Here is a 26,942-nt window from a genome sequence, read left to right as displayed (position 1 = left end):
TTTTCTCTTGGTTTTTTCTCCACCACACAGCACACACCTACCCCACTCCCATCTCTATCTACCCTTCTTTTTCTTTTTCTAGTGCATTCCTGATCCCATTTTTTCTCTAACTCTCTTTCTTTCTCTAGCAGCTCTCTCTTTCTTTAACTTTTTCTATTTCTACTTGAACACTCTCTAGCAATGATAAGAAATAGAGAAATTAAGAACAAGTGATTGCATGCTCTACCGTTGATCGAAGGACACAGGCAAGCGTTGTCTTTTTTTTGCTCCATCGTGGGTTGTTTGCTTGCTCCACCGTGGGTCAGATGGCTTCTATCTCTTTTTTGTTTTTTTTTTTTTTTTTTGCTTTTATTATTATGATTTGATTAATTTTAAGATTGTGTTTTTGAGTTTGTATTTTGATTATGCTTGAGTTTAGAGATGTTTAAGAGAAATGATTGTTGTGAATGTAGCTGTTGTGAATGTTTGATTAAGACTGAGTTTAGAGATGTTTGAGAGAAAAGATCAAGAATAGTTCTGTTGTTACCGTTGTGATTTTTGAGTAAAAATAAACTATGGGCAATTTAGGAAAAAAAGAAACCCAAGGAAACGTGTTTGTGCGCGTTTTGCAACTGCAGCTCTAAGCTCCATTTTGCAAATGCACGTTTTCTTCACAAACCCAAAACGCAACTTTTAACAAAAAGTTGCTTTTTGAACCTAACCAAACGGGCTTTTTGGGCTGATGTTTTCAAAACGCACTTTTTGGGTTGGGAAAGTTGAAACAAACAGGCACTAAAACGAAGAATCCAAAACATATAGAAACAGCAAGTAAAACCATGGACATTAAAACCCTAAATATCAAAATGGCCACTTGATCACAAAACTGGTCAAATCCTCAACAACACGTACAGTAACATAAATTCAGTGACTGAAATCTAAGGGTCTGTTTGAGTATATGAGCCAAAAATCAAATTCCGAGCCTAAATTTATTAACTTGGACACAGATAAAAATGTAGCAATCAAGTTTGAGCACCAAACGATATTTCAAAGAAACTCTAGAAACAGAGCAATATGGATTATAAATATATAATACCAAGAAGAAAAAACTTACATGATTAGTCGTGTTTGCAAACTCCCCGTCAAGTCGGTATTCATTCATGGCCCACTTTCCCGTGCCATTGAAGCCATTCTTAGCGACAAAACTGAAATTTCGCTTAGACATGCTTAGACTTGCTATCATCATAAAGCTCTTCGTCCTTTTGACTTCTCCAGGTTGCAGAATGTGTAGATCTCTCAACATGCTTATTTTTCTTCTTCAGTTTGGGGTAAAAATAGACACGGTCCATATGGGTTTCTTGAAAAATCTTCATCCACATGCTAGGATCTCCAAAAACATCACAGTCGACGATAGCATTCATCGAGTCCTCGAAGATTGGGTTCCTTTGGACCTTGTTGAGAAGATAGTAGAGAACAATTTCTAGGTCATTGGGTCTAAACTTGACACCAGGTGGCAACTCCATATATAGCTTCTGCACCAGCACTGATCTGATGATGAATCTTGTTGGTGTGTCGATAATGAGTGCTCAAAAGATCACTGGGGTTGAAACTAACTGAGAATCTTCGAAGGGTTTGCGTAAAAGAAAATTTCTTCAAGTGGGTTTGAAGTGAAGAGCATGCAATATTGAATGTTTTTATAGCAACAAAGAAGAGAAGAAATAATAATGATTACAGAAAGAAAAGCTTTGGGTCTGAGTTATTAACGGAGGTTGAGGATTTATTTTTTTCAAATAACTTTACTATGCTAACAATATCGTTAGTTGCCCAGTTTAAGAAGAATGTGGGAAATTAGCATCTCAAGTTTTAAAAACTCGAGATTCATATAAAACTCGAGTTTTTAATACTCAATTTCTGAGGTTTTTCATATCTTGATGTGGACTAAGTTTTTCCACGTGGATGTCGAGTTTATAAAACTTGATTTAGAAAATTGAATGTCCAAAACTCAATTTCTAATCCACGTTTTTACTAAAACCGAGTTTCAGAAACACGTTTTTGACCACTTAAAACCTAAACTCTAGCCTCACTCGTCACTCACACTCACTCTCACTCTCACACTCACACTCACACTCACTCTTAGACAATCTCACTCTCACTCTCACACTCACACTCACACTCATTCTTTTTCTTCTTCTTCTTCTTCGCCAACTCCGCCTCCGATTCCAGTCCTCAAGAGCGCACTTAAGCGCCCCAAACCCATTGCTCCCATTGCCCACTGCTCCCATTACAGGATCTTGAGTCTTTCCCCACTGCTTCCATTGACCCACTGTTCCGAAGGTACTCTCTCTCTCTACTCAATACTCTCTCTCTCTCTCTCTCTCTCTCTCTCTCTCCAATTTTGGAATTTCATGATTTTGGGTTTTGGTGATTCATGTTTGGTTTCCGAGAAAAAAAATTGAGGTTTAGGATGATAGAGAGCTCTTGTGAGACCTTGCTTAGTTAGTCTAAATTGAATTGAGTTTTTATTGTTTATTTGCTACTACATCAGTTTTAATTAAGTATTCCTGAAATTAGGTCAATCTGGTAAATGAGTTTTTATTGTTTATTTGCTACTACCCATGAAGCATACACACACACACACACACATAGATGATACCATTTTTATGTACAATGAAAAGGTATAAAGTGAACCAAGAATGAAAATTTTTAAGAAAACACACACACACACACACACACACACATACACACACACACACACACACACACACACACATACTTCAAAGTTGGTTTGGATAGGATAGAATGGCAAAAAAGCATACCTGAGGCTGACTCTGATTTTTTGTTGAGGATCTATAATCGAGCCCAACATATTAGGATTAAGGCTTTGTTGTTGGTGGTGTTGTATAGGAAAAAGTTGGTTGGTTTCTTTCTGATTTTCTACGCTTTATGTGTCTTGCAGATTGCAAATCAACTTGGTTGAGTGGTTGCAAGCATTGGGAGAAAGCCTTTGAAGGTCTTGGTCCAAGTAAATACCAGTGGAGAAGAATGTTAGTTGATTATGTCTGCTGATTTTGTTAAATAACTTTTTTTTTAATTGGTTATCTACAGTGCATGATAAATTTACCTACTTCTTGTAGATTTGATTAGTTTGACTTAAATTCCAAAATCTGACCTGTTATGGCTGCTTGAACAGTAGAATGACATGCTATAACAATTAATTTGGTTATGTCGTACAACATTTTGTTTTTGAAAATCATAGTATCAATCAGCATTTAGATTAATTTCTAGGTTTGTAATTCCTTATTTATATGTTTTATTGTTAACCTGGTTGAGTAGTAGTGGTCTATAATCTGCATGGTAATATTATTTATTGAAAATGAGCTATGGTTTTATTTTTCCCCTATTTTTTTCATGTGAAGTTTTAGTACCTGTTTTATCCATAGGTGTGCCTCATTTGTCTTTTAGCATTTGTGATTTGGTGATGAAGGTTAATACATCCATTCTCTTTGTGAGGCATCTTGTTTTAAGCATTCCAAAATAATCACACAAACAAACAAACAAACCCTGAAAAATGAAAATCACTCTAAAAATGTCAGGAGTTGTTGAGGTTATTAGTAAGTGAACGGTGTCGTTTTGTCTTCTACTATTCAAATTTGAACTCTTTATTTTTATTTTTGGGCTACTGATATGTATGGGTTTCTTTTTTTGTTGGGTAATAGATTTGGGCTGTTTTTTTTTTGTGGTCAAATTAAGATGACCAGCCGGCCCAAGTTTAAAACTTCCTCATGAAAAAAAAATTATAAATTGAGAATTCTAGGTGACGGATTGTTTTGATTCTAATCAAGGCCCATTTATGTTTAAGACTAATAATAATATGTTATAGATAGTAAGATTCATTCCACTCCAAAAGACAAAGGAAAGAATTTTTTTTTTTTTTTTTTTTTTTTTTTTTTTTTTTTAATTTGCTAAAAAAGAAGCAAATCAAATATAAAAGGATTTTTTTTTCCAATAAGAAAAATAATAAGGACTAAAGAAGCATTGTATTTTGTGTTCTTACAATTATAATAACAAAAACTAAAGTTCACATGTTATTAATACCAATATCAACATTTTAACTTTGATTACAATAAAAATTTAGGCATTATATTATGTATTGTATTGTTCTTAGAAGTAAAAGAGATGGATTTAAATTACATATGGTAATGAATGTGTTTGATATTGCATCAACATCATAATAAATAAATTTGTAATTAATATTTTTGTTTTGTATTTATAAGTTGACATATCATGCAAGGATTTTGTAGTAAAATTTGTAACACAAAATTGAGATATATATATATATATATATATATATATATATATATATTTAACAAATCAGAATTTATAATAGGTACTCTTAACTCAAACTTTTTTTTTCCTTAAGTAAATGGACGGAATTAAACCAAAGTGGACCAAGAGTTTTCCCAAGTATTAGGTGAAGGGTGAAGATTAATAGGTTCAAGATTCTTGACTTGTGTAAAACACCCAAAAAAGGGAAAACAAGACAACCAAAACTCGTTATAGGCTTTTTCCAAAATCCAAACACGCCCTATAATGATATTTTATAATTCCATATGGGCCTCAGTCACTGATTTTGATGATAATGATATTTTATATCTTCATGTGAAATCTTTGTGTGTTGTGGTAATGCCTAATTTGTGATGACTCTCACACCAAAAAATGTATGTCTGCCACATCATCTTTACATCTTTGTCTGCTTTTATCGCCATATACTTGTAATTAATCTTCTCCTTGAAGATTTCAGTTGGCATACGATAAGTAATTTGTACGTTATGCAAAGCAAGATTCACACATAATTCTTCCATAACTGTCTTCTTCAATTCATCAAGGGTCTTCAACCTACGATCAATTTGGGTGAACTCCATGTGAGTGTGGGTGAGGTAGTGAGAGCAAAGTGAGTGTGGACTGATATGAGTGTGGGTGAGAGAGTTCTAAGTGAGGCTGAGTGGGTGAGGAAGAGAGAGTTCTAAGTGAGGCTGAGTGGGTGAGGAAGAGAGAGCTATTCTGAGTGTGTGTGCGTATTTAAAATTTGCCCAGAAAAACTTGAGTCTCTAAGACTCGAGATCTTAGTAATTTTTAATTAAATTTCGAGTCTTATAGACTCGAAATCTATGTGTCAAAAATGTTTACTTCAAGAAAATCGAGTGTTTAAGACTCGATTTTTTGTTTCAAAGAACTCGAGTATTTAAAACTCGAGATCTATGTGGTGTTTTCTGTCCACCTCATCATTTACAAAACGGGCTTAAAGCGAGTCTTTGAGACTCGAGTTTCACCCACATCTCGAGTTTCTAAAACTCGAGATGCTAGTTTTCTTAAAACTTCAAAACCTACGTTAACTTATTATATATTTTGTCCCTAGTGCGCTAGCCTGCAAATTCCCTCGGAGGTTGAGGGTTAAGGAAGGTTATATTTATACATAAAAAGAGAGAGAGGTCGGAGATAAGGGGTAAAATAGTCATTAGATATAATAACCCTCCAACGGGGAATTTTTTTTCCATTTAACTTTAATTTTCTAAGAATATAGTTAGTTGTCCTGTTGCAAAACAAAGTGGGAAACTGACATCTCGAGTTTCAAAAACTCGAGATTAATGGTAGAACTCGAGTTTTTAAAACTCAAGACCCAAGCGGTGGAAGCTGACATGGAAAAAATTCCACATGGAACTCGAGTTTTAGAAACTCGAGTTCCACCATTTTTCCCTTTCAGATCATCCTTCTTTGTGCAGATCGTCCAATCGGAGCTCCAGTGTTCTAGGTTCTTCCTCTGTTCTTCCCTCTGTTCTTCATCTTTAGATCGTTCTGGGTTTCTTCATCTTCTGGGGTTTTTTCATCATCTTCGTTCTTCGCTCTGTTCTTCTTTTACTGGGTTCATCTTCGTTCTGTTCTTGTTGTTTAATTTTCGATCGGTTCGGGTTTCATCTTCTTCGTTCTGGGTTTTTCTTCACCTTCATTCTGGGTTTCTCTCTTCTTCATCGTTCTGGGTACTGAGTTTCTCTCTTCTTCAAAGTTCTGCTGGGTTTGCAGTGTGTGTCTTTGGTAGAACTTGAGTCTAAGAGACTCGAGATCTATGTGGCATTTCTTCACATTTCTATCTAAGTCATCAGTACAAAGCGAGTCTTTGAGACTCGAGTTTCAAAATTGAACTCGAGTTTCTAAAACTCGAGACGCTAGTTTGTTAATGTGTTTCAAACGTGTGTTAACTTACTATATTGCCCTCCCTCACTATGCTAGTCTGAAAATTCCCTCCTCCAACGGGAAGGGAAGTATAAGATTGTGATCAAAAGAGTTATTGAAATCAAGAATTTTTTTTTAAAAATAACAATAAATATTAAAAAATTTAGTTAGTTGTCATGTTTCAAAACAATGTTGAAAACTAGCATCTTGAGTGTCTAAAACTCGAGTTCCAAGATAAAACTCGAGTTTTTAAGTCTCAATTTGTAAGTGGTGGTAGCTGATGTGGAAGAAAAATCCACGTGGAACTACGTTGAAATCGAGTTTCTGAAACTCGATTTGCTTTAAGTTGAAATTGAGTTTCAAAAACTCAATTTGTCATCATTTTCGCCTTCTCCCTCCAATCTCCAGAACACTTTCACACCTAAACATACAAAACCCAACCTGAGACAAGCGCAGACATCAAAAACCTGATCGACAAACCCATCGGTGGAGACAAGCGCAGACATCAGAAAACCAATCGGCGGAGACAAGCGCAGACATCAGAAAACCCATCGGCAAACCCACATCGGCAAACCCATCGGCAAACCCATCAGCAAACCCATTGGCAAACCCATCGACGGAGACAACGCATCTCAGATCTGTTCTTCCTCTGTTCTTCGTCGTCTGTCTCCTCTGTTCTTCGTCGTCTGTTCTTTCTCTTCATCGTCAGATCGTTGGTTCTTCTTCAGGCCTATTCTCCATCGTCTTCAGTTCTGTTGTTGCTCAAGTACAAAATCGTTTTGCTTTTTAGAACTCGAGTCTCAGAGACTCGAGATCTATGTGGCATTTTCTGTCCACCTCATCTAGCACAAACTCGCAAAGCAAGTCTTTGAGACTCGAGTTTCAATATAGATCTTGAGTTTCTGAAACTCGAGATGCTAGTTTCCAGTTTCTTTTCCACCATATGTTAACTTATCATATATTTTCCCCTCACACTGCTACTCTGAAAATATCCCCTTGAAATCGAAGGCGAGTCGCTCGATGTCAATGCATGCGACGTGTTTGATTATGATCCCGACGTGTACATCAAGATGGTTAGGTACCCACTTGAAGTGCCGGCGATTTTCTACATTGTTTTGATGAACATGGTGGGACGAATTAACCCCTTGTTTGAAAAGCACATTCAAACTCGGATTTTCAATCTCAAGAGCTCCACTTCAATGAGAAATCTTAACCCATCTGGTTAGTTTCTCTTTTTGCTTCTTATACAATTTTTTAAACCCATATTTGACTTTTGGGATATTTGTACTGATTTGGGTTGTGTTTCGATTAGATGTTGAGGATACTACCCAGATCCTGTTGTTATAAATAGAGGTAATTTCATTTGGGGTGTTGTGATGATTATTGGTTTAATTTGTGTCATAGTAATTGTTTTTGTTGAAATGAATGTATTTAGTAGTTGTTGAGTAGTGAGTTTTGTCAGGGCAAATAACTGAACCCAAGATATGCTTGAAAGAAGAGTGTCAAGCTAGGGACTCCATGACAATGGTTCACAACCGATGCAGGTTATTCATAGCTTGTAGACAGTAAGAATGTTGTAATAAACTCTTGCTGCTAACTAGTTTTCACTGATGCTGGTAACAAGTTTTCGTTGATTTTATCTTCTACTGATGTCTGTAGTTCATAGAAGATTCTTTATCAACAAGTCTGTGTTTACATCTGTTTGTTGAATGCCTATAAGAAAGATTGAAAAGAAAAAAGTGTGGTCATGTTTATACATAGAACAAATAGTGGAAAATGTCGATTCTAGAATCCATACTACTACGTTCCTAAAGCTTTATTGAATTTATTGCAACAATGAAGGTAGTAAAAGGATTGATTCTGGGTATGGTTATCAAGTTATCTCATTAAAATATCGTAGCCTCACTTTTTGTCTAATTATAGTTAAACACAAAATTAATAGAAAAAAGAACGTCTCTAAATTTGTTTTGACTTTAGTATGAAATTGCAGGAAAATGAAGAATGCACTATCTAATTGTATGATGTGTGACCTCTAGGTAAGTGTCCCCCCCTTTCTTTTTGTTAACTTCAATTTGCCATAGTCAACAGGACAATATATAGGCACCTTATAGGAAGACGGGAGTACTGAAAAAGGTAGAAAACAATAGGGCACTTGTGTTGCAACCCCCAAATTTCTAATGACATTAAATTGTAAGATAAGTTCAATGATTCAAGATGGTTCTTGATGCAGGGCATTTCAAGTTGTTGCGTCCTAATCCTCTTGTAAATAGTTAGTTAGTTAGTTAGATGACTGCTTAAGCAGTTGCCAATAGGATTTAGGCACTTGTCAAGCATCTAGAAGGCTCCAATGCCAAACAAGTACGACATTGTAGTTACTTTGTGATTAGTTTTGAATGCAATTACAAAGATTAGCCTAGTGCTATTTTCAAGAGATGAATTTCTCTTAAGAAGGTTTTGTCGCACCTTGTTCACTTTTCTAAGCAACTCTCATTTCCCTTAATGAATTCTAAGCCTAAACAGCAGCCCCCTTAGAATCCTTGCATTAGTTCTAGCATCCTGCAAGAAAATAAGAACCCACATAGGTCCAAAACCAAATTGGAGAATCACTTTCTCAAGTAAAATTACATGGAAGTAGTAATAAAATCTGTTGTGAAACAAACGCACCTTTGTACTTGCTGTCCTATACATCTTTTTTTACTGAATAATTCTGAAGTTCTTCCGCTAAAAAGAAAGGTACATCAGGCTGAGGGCCTGAGCCCATCTCTGTTTTGTTAATGAATGTTCAAATTAATTTGGGGTGAAAAAAATTTGGTTTGAGAATCTGGCTTCAATAAGTGGTTTGTGAATGATATGGGTAGGTTTTGGTTGTGTGAATTAAAGTTGAGTAGGAAAACTTAAGGTTGTTATTGATGAGGGGATATATATAGGAGATTGATGTTGAGTTTATATTTTAGGTTCAGCATGGTGGGAAGTGTTTTTTTTTTTTTTTTTTTTTTTTTGATTGGGGGTTTACTATTTGGTTGAGTCATATATTTGGGTGAGTTATTAATTTGAGGGTGGGTCATAGGTTTGGATTAGATGGATCTTCAGAGTAGTGGCTTATTAATGATAAGGCCAAGGTTTACAAATCTATTTTGGATCAGGTTGGTTAATTCATGAAATTGGCATGCTATATATATTTTATTTATTGAAGGATGAGATTATATTATGTTCTCCTGTTCTGTTTCACTATAATGTTCAAGAGCGAAAGGATGACTTTGTAGTTAAAAAAAAGAAAAGAAAAGCATTTATAAGTTTATGTTCTCCATCACCAAATGTATTGTTGGATAGGAGAAGCTTGGTAAGAGTATCATTTTATTTTCTATATTTTCACTCAAAAAAAGAGTATTATTTTATTTTAATTTGAACTGTCTTTCCCATGCATTAAATATTAGAACTTGATCTAATGTCCTGTACACTCTCATCTTCTCTGCAGGTAGTTGTTTTGGTTTATAATCCCTTAGGATTTGAGGAAGTAATACGAATTCTTGTGAGCGTTTCTATTCTTAGTCTTCTTTGTGTAATTGATTTTTTTTTTACTTAATATATATTTTGTCAATGCTTCATACCCAGCACTTATCAATTTTATTATCATATTGTTTAGATTTTGCTTTATCCTTTGTTTATCTAATTGTAATTATATACATGCAAGTCACTTTTCTTTGAACTTAGTGATTGTTTATTCATTCTTTTTTTTTGATAAGTAAGAATGATACATATACGAAAGGCTACTCTATGCATTAAGAACATAGAGCAAACCCAGAAAATACAAGAAGAAGAAAATAGAGAGAAACATAAGAGAAAATCAAACAACAGAAAAATTACAAAAGAAAAAGGGAGCAAAGAAAAGAAGGGAGGGAATCACTAGACGTGAGTCCCCAAGCCCGAGACCAATCAAAAAGAGTTCCACTAAAAGAAGAAAGCAACTGATCACTGGAGCTATCCAAATCCTCAAAAGTCCTTTGATTCCATTCCTTCCAAATACACCATTGGATGCACAACAGGACTAAGTTCCAGATCTAAGACGAATGCTTCCCCAGCCAATTTCACCAGCCAAAAAGCAAGTCTGGGATCAATCTAGGAATAACCCAAGACAAGCCAAAAGTTATAAAAACAAAACTCCATAACCGAAAAGCCATCTCACAATGAAGAAGTAGGTGGTCTACCGTCTCTCCACAATGATGGCACATAATACACCAATCCACAAAATCCAATCTCCTCAATCTCAAGTTATCTCCTGTTAGGATCTTATTCCAAGCTACACACCAAACAAAAAAAGAAACTCGCTTAGGGACCTTTACTCTCCAAATAGCTTTCCAAGGAAAGACAGTTGAGAGAGAGTCCCTTAATTTGTTATAATACGACCTGATGTCAAAAGCCCCATTGGGCTTCAATTTCCATCTCATCCGGTCTCCAACATCCATAGAAGGAGTATTAGCACCCAATATACGAAGGAAATGCAGCCTTTCATCCATCTCCCAATCATTAAAAAATCTACTAAAATGAACATCTCAAATTCTTCTCTCCTCCGCCCCCTGCCTAGGCAAAGAAGCTTAAACAGAAACCTTCTTATCAATAGCAATACCATACAGCCTTGGAAATACCAATTGAAAAGGTTGATCCCCATACCACCTATCCTGCCAAAACCTCACTTTATTCCCCAACCCAACAACAAACTGACAATTTTTGCTAAAGTCCTCCCATCCCATGCAAATACCTCTCCACAAACCACACCCATGAACTCCCTTACCCAGCTTTGAGGTCCATCCCCCCATTCTTCCCCATATGTTGAAGCTACCACCCTCCTCCATAACTGAACCTCTTCCTTCCCAAACCGCCACAACCATTTCCCTAATAAGGCCTTATTAAAGGTAGTGAGTTTCCTTATCCCTAAGCCACCTTTGGCCATAGGTGCACAAACTTTATCCTATCTTACCAAATGAATCTTGCTATCACCCCATAGGAAATTCCTTTGCAACTTTTCAATTTTATTAGCCACATGAGTAGGAATTGTGAATAACGATAGAAAGTAAGTCGGAAGACTAGATAGCGTACTCTTGAGTAACATCAATCGACCCCCTTTAGATAGGTACAACTTCTTCCACCCAGCTAATTTTCGCTCAATTTTTTCTAAAATTGGATTCCAAATTGAAGGGGAATTATGTGAAGCCCCCAACGGCATGCCAAGATACGACATAGGCAAAGTTCCAACTCTACAACCCAAAATTTCAGCCAGGGCATGCACATCAACAACCTCCCTTATTGGAACCATTTCACTCTTATGCACATTGACCTTCAAACCTGTTACTGCCTGAAAACTAAGTAACAACAACCGAATATGAAGAATTTGCTCAACAGCTACATCACAAAATAGGATAGTATCGTCTGCAAACAATAGATGTGAAACACATTCCCCTCTATCCCTCCTACCCTCAAGATTAAAACCACGGATCAAGCCAACTCCCTCCACTCTTCTCAACATCCTACTAAACACCTCCATCATGATCAAAAACAGCATAGGAGATAGCAGATCTCCTTGTCTTAACCCCCTTGAATTACCAAAGAAATCAGCTGAAGACCCATTAATTCACTCCACTTCACTCCAAAGCCCATCCTAGTCAGCAAATACAGCAAAGCCTCCCAATTCACATGATCATAGGCTTTCTCCATATCAAGCTTACAAATGACTCTAAGAACCCTACTCTTCCCTCGGCTATCCACACACTCATTTGCAATAAGAATCGAGTCAAGGATTTGTCTCCCACCTACAAAGCTATTCTGATTCTCAGAGATCAACTGATCTAGAACCACTCTCAAGCGATTTGCCAAGACCTTAGCCAAGATCTTATACACATTCCCCACCAAACTAATAGGTTGAAAATCTCTAATATTAGAGGCATCATTCTTTTTAGGAATTAATGCAATGAAAGTAGCATTAAGGGATTTTTCGAACTTGCAATGTTGGAAAAACTCTTCAAAGACTGCTAAGATGTCTTTTTCCACCATCCCCCAACAATGATGATAGAATGCCATAGCAAACCCATCTGGACTTAGAGCTTTGTCCCCTTCCAAATCACTTACAACTTGAAGAATCTCCTCTCTCTCAAACTTCCTTTCAAGCCAAACCCTCTTCATATTCTCAATACGATCAAATTCCAAACCCTCCACAAAAGGCCTCCATCCCTTAGTCTCCTTGTACAAATTTTTATAAAATTGTACAACTTGATTAGTTACCTCAGAAACCTCCTCAAAAACCACCCCATCCACCTCCAAGGTCCTTAGATGATTAAACTTTCTATGGGAGTTAGCCTTTTTGTGAAAAAACTTGGTGTTATTATCCCATTCCTTGATACATAACATCCTAGATTTTTGTCTCTAGGAAATTTCTTCCAAGGAAAGAAGATGCTCCACCTGGGACCTCAACTAAGCCCTATGACATTTCTCCCCATTGGAGAGACCAAAATCCCCTTCCTTGGCATCTAATGTTATCAACTCCTCCAGTAATTGCTTCTTTTGAAGCGCTACATTACCAAACTCTCGGCGATTCCATCGCACAATGTCCTCTTTTAGAGCCTTTAGTTCTTTTGCAAGCATGAAACTAGGTGTACCTACAAAGGAATGCCAATTCCACCAAGTTTGAACTCTATCCACAAATCCCTCCGTCTTCAACCACATATTTTCAAATCTGAACGGACTTTTCCCCCTTGCCATTCCCCCTACCTCCAAGAGGATTGGATTGTGATCTGAGATAGGACGGGGTAAAATCCTTTGAGTAGCATCTGGGAAATGGTCCTCCTAATTTGGAGTGACCAAAGCTCTGTCAATCCTAGACATCGCTGGTTGATTAGAACCACTAGACCAGGTATAGCTACCTCCTTCCAAAGGCAAATCAACTAAGTTAAGATCCTCAACAAATTCAGAGAATTTTTCCATAGCCAGAGTCAAACGGGTCTCGCCCCTACGCTCGCTAGGAAAGCGAACAATATTAAAGTCCCCAAAGCAACACCACGGAATCCTCCAATACTACTGAATACCCATTAACTCATCCCACATATGGCCCCTCTCAACATTCTCATTTGGGCCATAAATGCTTGAGCAAGCCCATATAAACCCATCCCCCACCCCTTGCCACTTTACCGACACTGAGAAAGTACCAACCATAACCTCCACCTTATCCAAAACCCTTTTATCCCACATAACAAAAATACCACCAGCAGTTCGATTAGCCTCCAAAACAGCCCAATCCACATATGGACAGTTCCACAAACTAAAAACCAGTTGTCTATTCATGCTAGCAATTTTTTTCTCTTGTAAACAAACATCACACTTCCTCTACCGCAACAAATTCTTCACCACAAGATGTTTTTGAGGATCATTTAAACCTCTAACATTCCAAGAAATCATTTTTATCTTCATAAACACTAAAATATCCCCAACTACAGACACCAGCACAAGACCACCCTCTATCTCCTGTCACAATTCACCGAAGAGATCAAGTTTTGCAGCTTTCTACGCCCCTTATTTTTGGACTTAGCCTCCTTTTTGCTACCCGTTGCTTTCCTATGTAACACATTGGCTACCACCATCACTGATTCAAGCCTCTGTAAGAGAGCAATGCACAATTTCTCATGTTGAGTCATAGACAACCCAACCAATTTACTGAAACTAGGAATTCTGTGTTTCACCCACCTAACAATATCTAACTTAGTCTCAATACTTAATACCTCATTGACCTCCTCCAACTCTACCAAGGTTGTCAACGCACTCGGAGCAATGATTTGCAGAGGAAAGCCAACTGACAAATATGTTTCACCAAACCCCGCAGCAAAATCAATTGCTTCCTCCATAGGCATGACCTCCCTAGGAAGGTATAAGGGTTCCTTACTATAGGAAGAATTAACCTCCTGACCCAATACCCCCAAACCCAGTGATCCAGCTCGCACCAACTCTAGAGAAAGATTGGGGGAAATAGGTCCAAACGATCGCGACACTAATTTGAGTCACCGTCTTCTTACCTTCAGAAACCAACCCACCCGACAACAAATTGGAGCCCAAAATACCGTTCCAGTCAGAGGTAAGCCTAAAGACCATCACTGGAGGAGACTCGGTACACCCTGACACTCCTACCGGCGAAACCATCTGAAACCCAGTACGACACACTTCCTGTAATGGAAAAACAGGGCACATCGGAGGCACCAAGAAGCTCGAACCACCAATCTCGGCCTGAAATTGTATCGGCATCTCAGAGCCCGTCGTACTCAACCCGGTGCAACACACCTCTTATAACGGCAAAACAGGGCACATCGGAGGCACCAAAGGCACCGAGAAGCTTGAACCACCAATCGCGGCCTGAACCCGTACTGTTGGTGTCCTCATAGGACCTCCAACCACCTATGTCGGCATCTCAAAGCACGTCGTACTCACCCATGGCCTCTCCCCGTCTTTCTCGTGAGTATTGGTTGAGAATATATGCCCTCCACAATGAACAGAGCATTCCCCAGGCTTTAAGGTTTTTGGGCTTGTGAAATTTGGGCCTAAACTTAACATACTAACTGGCAGTTGGGCTGCTAGCTTGTTAGGGCCCAAACCCAGCTTGCCTTTGCTCAAAAGCTTCCCAGCCCGTGATACCCGTTTAAACATCTAAGCTCCCCTTTTCTTTCTATCCCAGGAAACTCGCCTCCTCCCTTTCTATCCCAACATGGTCTCCTTATATCACTCGTCTCCCTATGTACATTTGCTTTTGAATTTGATGGGATGCGTATCCTAATTCCTGCCAGATTTTGCTCACCTAACTTTGACTCCACATTAATGCACTGCTCCCTCCTTTCCCCTCTCCCACCACCATCTTCTCAAGCTTCCTCCTACTGAAAACAGAGATCGTATGCGATGGAAGTTGACAAAAAATGGGGACTTTGACATTCGTTCGTTTTACAATAAGTTGAGAAGCCCCTTACCCGTTATGTTTCCTTGGAAAGGTGTTTGGAAGGTTAAGGCTCCTTGGCATGTTTCCTTCTTTGTGTGGACTACCGTATGGGATAGGATCCTTACAGGTGATAATTTGAAGGGTAGAGGGTTGGATTTTATAGAGTGGTGTATCATGTGCTGCAGTAATGGGGAGATGGCGGATCATTTGTTACTACATTATGGGAAGGCTCATCAGCTGTGGAGTTTGGTGTTTAAATCTTTTGGGTTTTCCTGGGTCTTGTTTGGTTTAGTTGCGAATACTCTTTTTGGTTGGTGGAATTGGCCTAGAAAGCATATGTCTAGCATTTGAAATTTAGCCCCATTATGCTTGATGTGGTGTCTTTGGAGGGAGCGGAATAGGAAAACGTTCGAGGACATGGAAAGTCCATTTGACCAGTTTTTGGCCTCTTTCAGTGGCACTCTGTTTGACTAGTCTAGGGCTTATGGACTTACCTCTAGTGATTCTCTCCCTATGTTCCTTAGCTCTCTCTTGTGTACTTAGTCTTTTTTTTTATCTGTTTTCTCTCTCTCCTCCCTTTGTATTTTTCTCTCTGCCTTATATTTTTCTGCATAAGGTAGTGTTCTTGAATATATATTTTTTTTACCTATCCAAAAAAAAAAATCCCCCCCCCTTGGCACCTATAAAACTCGGATTCACCACCATCTTCTCCTCTTTTAACCGTGTCCTCTTCCCCTTGTTTGTGGTACCTAACTACTTTAGCTGCTGTCTGTCCTCTGCGTTTCCATGATAGCCTTGCATAGCATCAGCAAAAGTTCTAGAGTTTTAAGCCTCCAAGACATGCCTATGCACCTGAGGAATAAATTTTGGATGACCAATTCCACCTGCATATTGGGAAGGATTCAACATCTTTCTTAGTTTAAGGCCAAAGGCCCTCCAACCATTTTTCTCTTTGCCTTTAGGGATAATAATCGACCTCCTAGACCCACCAACTTTGAGTTCAGTCTATAGAAAGAATTGACCAAAGAATTGGTTCTCCATTGGAGAGTATAAGCAGTGTCACTGTCTCTGAAAGTGAAAAACTATTTGGAATTTGCCCCAACAACAATGTGTTCAATATTATTCATCAGCCATTGTGCTGCATTCTTGCCCATGAAAACTGATCTCATGAAGTATTTGCCCCTCTCAAAAATCCCTGCCATTTAGAGCACCTTGAATAGTGAATAGCATTGCTTTTAATAAGTTTGCATAGGTTATTGATTCTTACTTAGGCACATCTGCACATCATTAACATTACTTTATCATCTATCTTAAAAACTTATTTGTGAAAAATTTTGGCTTTGGATTTTATTGTAAACATAAGTATTGGTAGCATCATAATGCACTCAAATTATGGTTCTTTATTTCTTTTTGAGATAATTTCTAAAAACTCAAAAAAAAAAAAGCATGGTTCTTGCTTTTTTGTGCAAAAAAAAAAAACCCCCCATAAACTATAGGATTATTTTTGTACTTAACATCCCATAATATGAAATATGAAAACTTGTCATGATCAACACCCCTTTCACTTCCGATGGTTTATTATAATGATGTACATGTGCACCGCGATATTGACGTTGGAAGAAAGATGATAGAAAGGAGTCATGTTGTAAGGGAAGCCATTTTATGCTCATAACTTATCTAATTGAGACACCTGTATTTCTTTCTTTCTTTTTATTTATTTTTAAGGAAAGGATCTCAATCTCCATTAGCATTAGTTGTGTTATGCTAAATGTCATTTTAACTCATCAAAACGTACATTATTTATTTTACCATAGCATTTAACTTTACACCCTACATGGCTACATCACATCTTCTATTTTAACATTCAATACATTTAAATAATATAACCAACTCATAAAATAATATAAAAAAACGATTTTTCATTCATTCATTTCACCCCTATCTCTCTCTCTCTCTCTCTCTCTCTCTCTCTCAACTTTTTCTACTTCTCAAAACCCAAATCAAACTATTTTTCTTCTTCTTATTTCTCAATCTCTGCATCAACCCAAATCAGCCAAACCAAATCTAGCATCAAACCCAAACCGATCAAACCTGAACAAATCCGGCCACTACCACCCACAACCTAGAAAAGCTGATCATAACCCAACAATCAAACCTAAACAGACCTAGAAAAGCCAATCATAACCTAATAATCAAACCTAAACAGACCTAGCACCGCCGCCCACAACCCAGCACCATCACTCTATCTCTTCAATCGACCCAACCGATGATGCAAAAACCAACAATCATTGATTGCAACCCACAACAACCACCATAACCCAAAACTGAAATGCCTAAACAAATAAACCCATTGAAAATTTACCCAGACCCTGTGAATTGCAAGATAGAGAGAAAATTTGGCCGAGAAAGCTAGAGAAGAGGGAGAAAGAGAAAGTGTTGTCTATTTTTGGAGCTCGTGGTTAGCAGAGGTGTTTTGTTAAGGGAATTTGTGAGAGAAAATTGGTTGAGAGAGAGAAATCTTTCAGTCAAGAGATATAGAGAGAAGACAAAAAGCAGATTGAATGAAAGAGAAGAAGCTATTTTATTATAGAAAGAGTGAAAAAGTTGAATAAAATAATGCCAAAAAATTATAGCACAGTTGTTCGTATCGAGTCATTTGTAGAACATCATTGTATCCCATGCTAAATTTTTTGAGATTGGGGCATTTGGCACATCTAATGTAGGTAGTTTTTTTGTGTTTGGTATACTAAATGCCAAATTTTTAGCATTTAGCACAACTGAAGCTAGTAGATACACAAAGCTTGTAACTAGAACCAGGACTATCTTTCAAGCCTTGTACTACTATCCCTGTTGATTACTATCCCTGTTAATCATTGTAATCTTGTGACTACTACTACTGTAAGTGTTTTGAAGTACATTCAATAAACACTTCTATGTTCAATACTTTGAATTACTTTGATATACAATTGCTTGGCTGGTTCTATCGCCTTACTTTAAATTATCATTTACTTTGAATTATTCTATATATCTGTATATTTGTTGTGCTTCCGCCTTCTGCGCTTTTTGTATATCTGAGGGCGTGAGAGGAAAACAGTTTCAAGGGGTGGATGACTGGATTTAACAATAGTTTTATTAGGTTTAACAAAAGTAGATTTTCTTATTACGTTCAAGTAATTGGTATGAACCTCATTTCTTGAAACATAATAATTCTCAAGATAATCAAAAAAACAAAATACAGTCCAATTTAGATTATAAACAGTTTTAGTAGAAATCTTAGGGATATTCCATTTTCTAAAATCTGGGTACTCACGTTTTCCAACAGTGAGGTCTTCTTCATTCACAATATCAAGAGGACAACCAGTCCTAGAGCTAATAGAGGAGTCAGATCTCCACATCCTATTAATATCTATCTTAGTTATAACACTCAATTATCATGTTTTTCTCACAATCGTTGCATTTCGTAACACATACCGTTCATCAACCCTATTCCTCTCACGCCCTCACGCTCTCCTGGCTTCATGGGCCTTACTGTTCGGATCTGGGACTTTTTATGACGGCGGTGGCACCAACGACGACAAGATCGACACAACAAAAAAGTATCACAAGGTCAAGTAGACACGGAGAGAACATGAAAGACACAACAACACTATCGGCCAAGGAAAGAATGACTCTGATACCATAAAGGGGCAAGTTGATTCCTTATTTGTTTGGCCTGCACAACATCTACTGATGTTACAATATTCACTCAAGAGTAAAAATATTTACTGCTGCTTTCCATGATAACAATGATTCCTTTGTTGACCACTTTTGGTACTACACGCCAAGCTACTTTTAGTCTCAAAAGCCGACTTGATTCCTTCTGCAAATTACGCTCCTGATGCCCCTCACGGGTCCTGATATGAATAGTAAAAAGTCACTATTCACTTTGTACTATTCACTGCTTTATTTACCTATATAAGGGGGGTTGTCCCTTATTGTTGATCTCAGAATTCTCTTCTAGGATTTCCTTTAGAACTCTCTCCAGGACTTCCCTTAGACCACAATATCTCACTGATTACACAAAACTTGTAACTAGATCTAGGACTAGCTTTCAAGCCTTGTACTACTATCCTTGTTGATTACTATTCCTGTTAATCATTGTAATCTTGTGACTACTACTACTGTAAGTGTTTTGAAGTACAACCAATAAACACTTCTGTTTTCAATACTTTGAATTACTTTGATATACAACTGTTTGGCTGGTTCTACCGCCTTACTTTAAATTATCATTTACTTTGAATTATTCTATATATCTGTTATCTGTTGTGCTTCTGCCTTCTGCACTGTCGTCCTTCCCCCTTTATGGTTACAGTCTTTACTGAAATGACCAAATTTGCCACAGTTAAAGCATTTACCTTTACCTGATCTTTGTTTATCATGTTTTCGAAAAGCAGATTTGTTTTTAGCATAAAAATCATTGGGTTTAACAAAGTGGGTTCTGTATCTTTTATGCTTTTTATGGGAATAACTTTTGTAAACCTTATCATGTTTACTTTTTTCTTTTTGCCTAGAAGGGGCAATAGGAGATAAACCATATTATTCACAGAAATTACTCATTTCATATTTAGCTTTCTTCTTATCTTTTAATTGTTGTTTTAACAATTTTTATTTCTCTTCCGTTGCTTTTTCTATAGTTTTCAGTATTTGTATCTCATCCATAGCTTTTTCTATAGTTTTCAGTTTGTGTTTGTAATTGGGATCTCTTCGTTGAGTGAAAATGTCAATTTCCTTTAATATATTAATATTATTAAGAAAAAAAAAGAGGAAAAAAAGATGGTTTATTTATGTTTTATTTCTTGGTTTAACTTGTACTAATTAAGTTGAATAGCTAGCTAGGATTGTGCTAAAAGAATAGAAAGTGTAAAGTATAGACAAGACAACAATTTCAATAAGTCACAAACTAAAGCAGGGAAAATGGGCTTTTGCTCTTAATTTTTAATCTATGCAGTAATTTGTCCTTATTTTCAAACTATTTAGGTGTATGTCCCTATTTTGGAACTCAATTTTCTGAAAATCGAATTCCCCTTATTACTCGATTTTATGAAAATCGAGTTCTCCTTATTACTCGATTTTTTGAAAATCAAGTTCCCCTTGTAACTTGAGTTTTCTTATTACCGATCTAATTATTACCAATCGGTATTTCAAGTTTTCTTATTAGTGCCGATTGGTTTTGATTGAGAAATTATTAGTACCGATCAGTACTAATTGAAATTTGATCAATACCAATCGGTATTAATTGGAACGTAAATAATACCAATCGCTATTAATATGAATTCCCTTCAGAAAATGCTCAAAAACCGTTACGATTTTTTAGCATCGACTTGAATCACATTTTTGGCTTTGCAAACATTGAAATTTGGTTTTCTCTATATCTGAAAAAGTTGTAGAGAATTAAATTTCCTTTCAAAAGACACTAATATTGAATTAATTAGAATTATAAGCAGAAAGTTATAGCTAAAACACCAGATAGGTGTAGAAGATAACTCGAAAATGGTAAAACCAAGTTATAAGGGGAACTTGATTTTCTAAAAATCGAGTTCCAAAAGAGGGACATATTGCAATATAATTTCAAATCAAGGATAATTTGTTGCATAGTTTCAAACTTAAGGGCAAAAGCCCATTTTCCCTGAACTAAAGCAATAGAATTTGTTCGGTTAATTTTCTGTAAATAACAAGAAAATAAACAAAATTTATGGGATTAATCTTCACTTAATAACATGGATGGAGTTGTTATTGGACCAGGAAACTTTAAAAAAAATATATTATTATATTAATAGGTACTAATTTTAGCCATCAATTCTTTTGAGAGTAATGTTATAGTTACAAACATTTTAACAACATTTATACAAACTATTAAGGTAACAAATTCTTATTGGTTCGTACACTTGTATTACTTTTTACTTATCAATAACTACTTACCACATTAGTAATTTGTAAAAAATTAACCCAACAACAAAAATTACCAATAATAAAACTAAAAAACTTAAACCCAATCAATCTATTTTACCCGGAACAAACAACTTAGCTTTAAAAAATTTTAAAGAAAAATCTTTAGTAATAAAGCAGTAGACTTAAAGACCGAAGCCACTGCACATTGCTAACAAAGAGTAGCCCCTTAACTCCAAGTCCTAGCTCATCCTTGCTTAATAATAATATTCTACGCAGTAAAAACAATCATGCATAAAATCCGCATACAAGACAACGAAAGTTAGCCGATCAAACAAACTTGTTTTGAAACCAATTAGGGAATATCATTAATGAATAATGAGAAACAAATGGGAGGATCTTCCAACTAGACCCTTTCTACGAGACACAGTTTTCAGATCAAAGAAGCAAAACATATTTGGGAAAAGGAAACAAGAACATGCATGCAAGAGCTTCCAATATGTAGAAGACCGTCGTTGGCAGAGAAGCCAGATCTAGCACTTGTCAAGCTTGAACTTGAGCTTGAGCTTGAACGCTAGGAGCACGTGACGGTGAGAGCTAGTGAGGAGTTCCAGATCTGAGTCTCTCACAACCTATATCACTTTATTGGTTCTATCCAAAAGCTTCAAGTACTTTTTCAAAGGTTGATATAGTAGAGTAGAATTTTTTTGGTACCCTTCTGTCGAATTTCGTTGTTGCAATTGCCTTTTGATCTAATTGGGGATATTAATTGAATATAATTCTTATGCTACTATACATACCTTACATTTTTTAGGCTAACAGAGAATCATGCCACATAAAGGTGTGATGCATGTCTTATATTTGTAAGTTATTTTTTAAGAAACTCTTATTCAGAAAATGTTAAAAATGAAATATTAATTAAGAAAGGATCCATCACCTACTTGGGTTCCTCGAAGATAACATTCTTTGAGTCCTCGAAGATTGGGTTCCCTTGGACCTTGTTGAGAAGATAGTAGAGAACAATTTCTTGGTCATAGGATCTAAACTTGACACCAGGTGGCAACTCCATATATAGCTTCTGCACCAGCACTGATCTGATGATGAATTGTTGTTGTGTTGATAATGAGTGCTCAAAAGATCACTGGAGTTGAAACTAACCGAGAATCTTCAAAGGGTTTGAAGATGATGAATGGAGTTTGCGTATAAGAAGATTTCTTCAAGTGGGTTTGTTGTGAAGAGCACGGAATATTGAATGGATTAAAGCAACAGAGGAGAGAAGAAATAATAATGATTACAGAAAGGAAATTTTAGGGTTTGAGTTATTAATGGAGGTTGAGGATTAAGGAAGGTTATATTAATATATAAAAAGAGAGAGAGAGGTCGGAGATGAGGGGTAAAATGGTCATTAGATATAATAACCCTCCAACAGTAGTGGAAAGTTTTCCAATGTAATTTCAATTTGTTTTGTCTTTTTTTGAATTGGGTTTAATTAATTTTCTTTCCTAATGGCGGCAGAATTTCCACGTGATGAGGGTTTTAGTTGAAACTTTTTTTTTTTTTTTGAGAAAGTGAAGAAACTTTGTTCAGGCATTTTCTCAAACATGGTGGAGGCATCAATGTTAAGTGGTTATCGTTGATGTTAAACAATATATTGTTTCACATTTGAGATGGTAAACGATGTTTCCTTTTTCCACGTCCACCGACGATGCGCCGGCCTCTTCCGAGGGAGGTGCGGCCTATGACGCCGATGATGCTCGGCCGACGTTTGTTTGGGGCGAGAATGTCAACGAGGCGATTTATCGGTTTTTTAAGCATGAGATTGCGATCAAAAGAGATTACGATCAAAAGAGTCATTGAAATCGAAGGCGAGTCGCTTGATGTCAATGCACGCGACGTGTTTGATTATGATCCTGTCGTGTGCAGAAAGATGGTTAGGTACCCACTTGAAGTGCTGGCGATTTTCGACATTGTTTTGATGAACATGGTGGGACGAATTAACCCCTTGTTTGAAAAGCACATTCAATTCAAACTCGGATTTTCAATCTCAAGAGCTCCACTTTAGTGAGAAATCTTAACCCATCTGGTTAGTTTCTCCTTTTGCTTCTTATACAATTTTTTAAACCCATATTTGACTTTTGGGATATTTATACTGATTTGGGTTGTGTTTTGATTAGATGTTGAGGTTATTACCCAGATCCTGTTGTTATAATAGAGTTAATTTCATTTGGGGTGTTTTGATTATTGGTTTAATTTGTGTCATAGTAATTGTTTTTGTTGAAATGAATGTATTTAGTAGTTGTTGACTAGTGAGTTTTGTCAGGGCAAATAACTGAACCCCAGATATGCTTGAAGGAAGAGTGTCAAGCTAGGGACTCCATGACACTTGTTCACAACCGATGTAGGTAATTCATAGCTTGCAGACTGTAAGAATTTTGTAATAAACTCTTGCTGCTAACAAGTTTTCACTGATGCTGGTAACAAGTTTTCACTGATTTTATCTTCTACTGATGTCTGTAGTTCATAGAAGATTATTTATCAACAAGTTAATTTTATGTATTTTAATTTTTGTTGGGAAGGGATATTTGATGTTCATTGAAGACTCCATTTTTATTGTTGCTTGCTGTCAATATAGCTAGCATATATGAAAGGAAACTGTACAGAATCTGATATTATTTGAGGTCTTTAATTAGTCCGTCCATGTCTTCGGAATTCAGGTCAAAATATTTGTTGTGTAACAAACGCACCTTTGTACTAGCTGTCTTATACATCTGTTTTTGCTGAATAATTCTGAAGTTGATATTGATGAGGGGATATATATAGGAGATTGATGTTGAGTTTATATTTTAGGTTCAGCATGGTGTGAAGTATTTTTTTGTGATTAGGGGTTTACAATTTGGTTCGTCATACAATTGGCGGTGGGTCTTGGTCAATCTTGAATGGTAGGGTGAGTTATTAATTTGAGGATGGGTCATACGTTTGGATTAGATGGATCTTCAGGGTAGTGGCTTATCAATTATAAGGCCAGGGTTTACAAATCTATTTTGGATTAGGTTGGTTAATTCATGAAATTGGCATACTATATATTTTTTATTTATTGAAGGATGATATTATATTATGTAGTCCTGTTGTGTTTCACTATAATGTTCAAGAGCGAATCGATGACTTTGTAGTTAAAAAGAAAGCATTTATAAGTGACTGTTCTCCATCAAAAATGTATTGTTTGATGGGAGAAGCTTGGTGAGAGTATCATTTTATTTTCTATATTTTCACTCAAAAAAAGAGTATTATTTTATTTTAATTTGAACTGTCTTTCCCATGCATTAAATATTAGAACTCGATCTTACATCCTGTATACTCTCATCTTCTCTGTAGGTTGTTGTTTTGGTTTATAATCCCTTAGGATTTGAGGAAGTAATACAAATTCTTGTGAGTGCTTCTATTCTTAGTCTTCCTTGTGTAATTGATTTTTTTTTTACTTAATATATTTTTTGTCAGTGCTTCATACCTAGCACTTATTATATACCATGTTCCAAAATAATTTTATTATTGTATTGTTTAGATTTTGCTTTATCCTTTGTTTATCTAATTGTAATTATATACATGCAAGTCGCTTTTCTTTGAACTTAGTGATTGTTTATTCATTTTGATTTCTGGACCTTACTAATCCTGGTCCCTGCCATTTAGAGCACCCTGAATAGTTAATAGCATTGCTTTTAATAAGTCTGTATGTGGCATAATCACCCAAAACGATGCCACCTAAGGATTTTGTTGGCTATCTCTAAAGGGGTTATAATCAAGTACAATAAGATAAGCACACCAGCAATAATCCTTTTTTTTGTGAAAAACTGGACAATAAAATCATTCCATTTTTTTTTTTAAACTGGCTTTTAGTGGCAGACATACATTATTTGGTGTGAGAGTCATCACAAATCAGGCATTACCACAACACACAATGATTTCACATGAAGATATAAAAAATGGTTCACTGCATTAAAGAATTGAAATATTACGGCAGAACAACCTCCGGTGCTCTAAATGAGATGATTTGATATTTGCATAAAAATTAAGAAATGTCACATCGAAGTATAAAATATAGTATTATAAAAAACGTGTGACATCAACAGCAAGAAGAGAAACTGCAAATGTGCAGAGATTTATGATTTTTATTTTGGATAAATAATACACATAGTTTGGCCAATAAGATATCTGTAGTTTGCTTTTTATTTGCTATACTTTTGGCTAAATGTTCTTCTAGCTTTGACTCTTCTCATCCCATAGGTCTATACTATCCTGTGGCGTGACCATGAATTTCTTAGATATGTGTGCTTTATTATTAGGTACAATATCCATTTTCTATAGATAATACAAAGTAACAATTGATTTTTTTTCACTTTATAAGTTTCTTTCTGAACACAAACTATCAGCTCTGTTCACGTATGGCAAGTGCATCAGGTATGAAAAAAGTAACTTTCATGTACTCTCACCTCCTTGCATATTACATGCCTTGTCATGCTTTTTTAATTTAGTTGCAATATAATTTTGAAAGGAGTTCGTGCCCGTAACGTGCAAGGAATTGCAATGTCTAAGATCATCACTGCTACGTCTTAACCTGTTCAAATATTTTGATAGCTTTATGCATTATCTGACATTTGAGGTCGCGATTTCCTATCCTCTAGCAAAATCTGTTTTCCACTCTTTGTCAAGATATTTCCATGTTGCTTAGGCTTTGTCTCATAGAATGTTTTCTTTTCTGCATAGACTGTTGTTTATCAACAAAGCTCAAGTGCTACTCCGAATTTCTTTTAAAAGTAGGGCAAAGATGTTGGATGGAAAAATCTAATTGAAAAATGAGAACAATGAACAAGGAAAATGTGAGAAAGCTCCTAATCAAAACGTTGAGCCCAGGAAACCTTGTGAAGATTCAACTCAATGGGTTCTCTTTCCATCAGTTCTCTTTGGGGTTTATTCCTAGTAGCCAGCTTTTTCAAATGCAGTAATTGATGTGCCTACAGTATGCCGCAGCAACTCAATTTTTATATTGTCTTCCATTGACATTCTTAAGCAAGATGAAGCTTCTGTTGGTTTAATTGGGATCTCAAGAACTCAATCAAGGGTACTTAATTAGTTCCAGGATTCTACAGTCCTGATTCCAATCTATAAGTGACATATACAGCTCTCTCTCTCTCTCTCTCTCTCTCTCTCTCTGTTTGTGTGTCTCTTTCTCTTTTGCACTTTTTGCAGCAAATTCAAGAGATATTTCAATGCTAAGCTTTAGAGCTAGGAGGCAAGGTTGAGCAGAGTTCCAAAACAAAGCCATACTTGATTCATCTTTGCACAGTGAGGTGGAAAAGACAAATAATTGAGATTTTTCTAATGAACAATAAATGAATATGTTCAACACACCATATATGTTGGGAATTTAATTTGTATATTGTTGTTTGTATCTAGGATATGTGATACCGTAAATATACTTAATGAACATGAAAATCTTGTGAGTTTGTATAGATTTTTATTATTGTTGTGGGACTATGTATTATAGTCCCCCGGTAATGTTATGGGTATAAACCAACACTTAGTTTTAATTATGTTGATTGTGGTATTACTGGAAGTATGTGCAGTAATAATCTGCTTAAATCTTATTCTTTCAAAGCAATTCTTGTAGGAAGGGTAGATAGGGGTGTTAAAATTCAATCTTGAGTTCTATACCTATGGTTCTAAATAGTTTGCTTTTCAATGTTCCTATCTTCATTTAATTAAGTAAAGGTTGGATTGCTGAAATTTCTAATAGGCACTAGAACTTATGAATTTATTAATGGTAATACATCCGTTGCATGAACATTTCCTTCTTATC

General features: G+C 36.3%; 1 long non-coding RNA gene across 4 annotated transcripts; it reads left to right on the top strand.

Annotated features, from left to right (window-relative positions):
- The first annotated feature begins 86 nt into the window (after positions 1–86).
- LOC142617305 (uncharacterized) lies at positions 87–26,589 on the top strand. 4 transcript variants are annotated; one of them, XR_012840953.1, is made up of 6 exons: positions 87–245; positions 2,933–3,020; positions 9,680–9,733; positions 23,412–23,493; positions 24,464–24,517; positions 25,850–26,589. It is a non-coding gene; the product is annotated as an uncharacterized LOC142617305 (long non-coding RNA). The 4 variants fall into 4 exon arrangements; XR_012840952.1 differs by having other exon boundaries at positions 87–300; XR_012840954.1 differs by lacking the exon at positions 87–245 and adding an exon at positions 1,983–2,310.
- Positions 26,590–26,942: the final 353 nt, after the last annotated feature.

Source organism: Castanea sativa, chromosome 11 (genome assembly GCF_040712315.1).
Source record: "Castanea sativa cultivar Marrone di Chiusa Pesio chromosome 11, ASM4071231v1".
NCBI classification, from domain to species: domain Eukaryota; kingdom Viridiplantae; phylum Streptophyta; class Magnoliopsida; order Fagales; family Fagaceae; genus Castanea; species Castanea sativa.
This window is presented reverse-complemented; position numbering and strand designations above follow the sequence as displayed.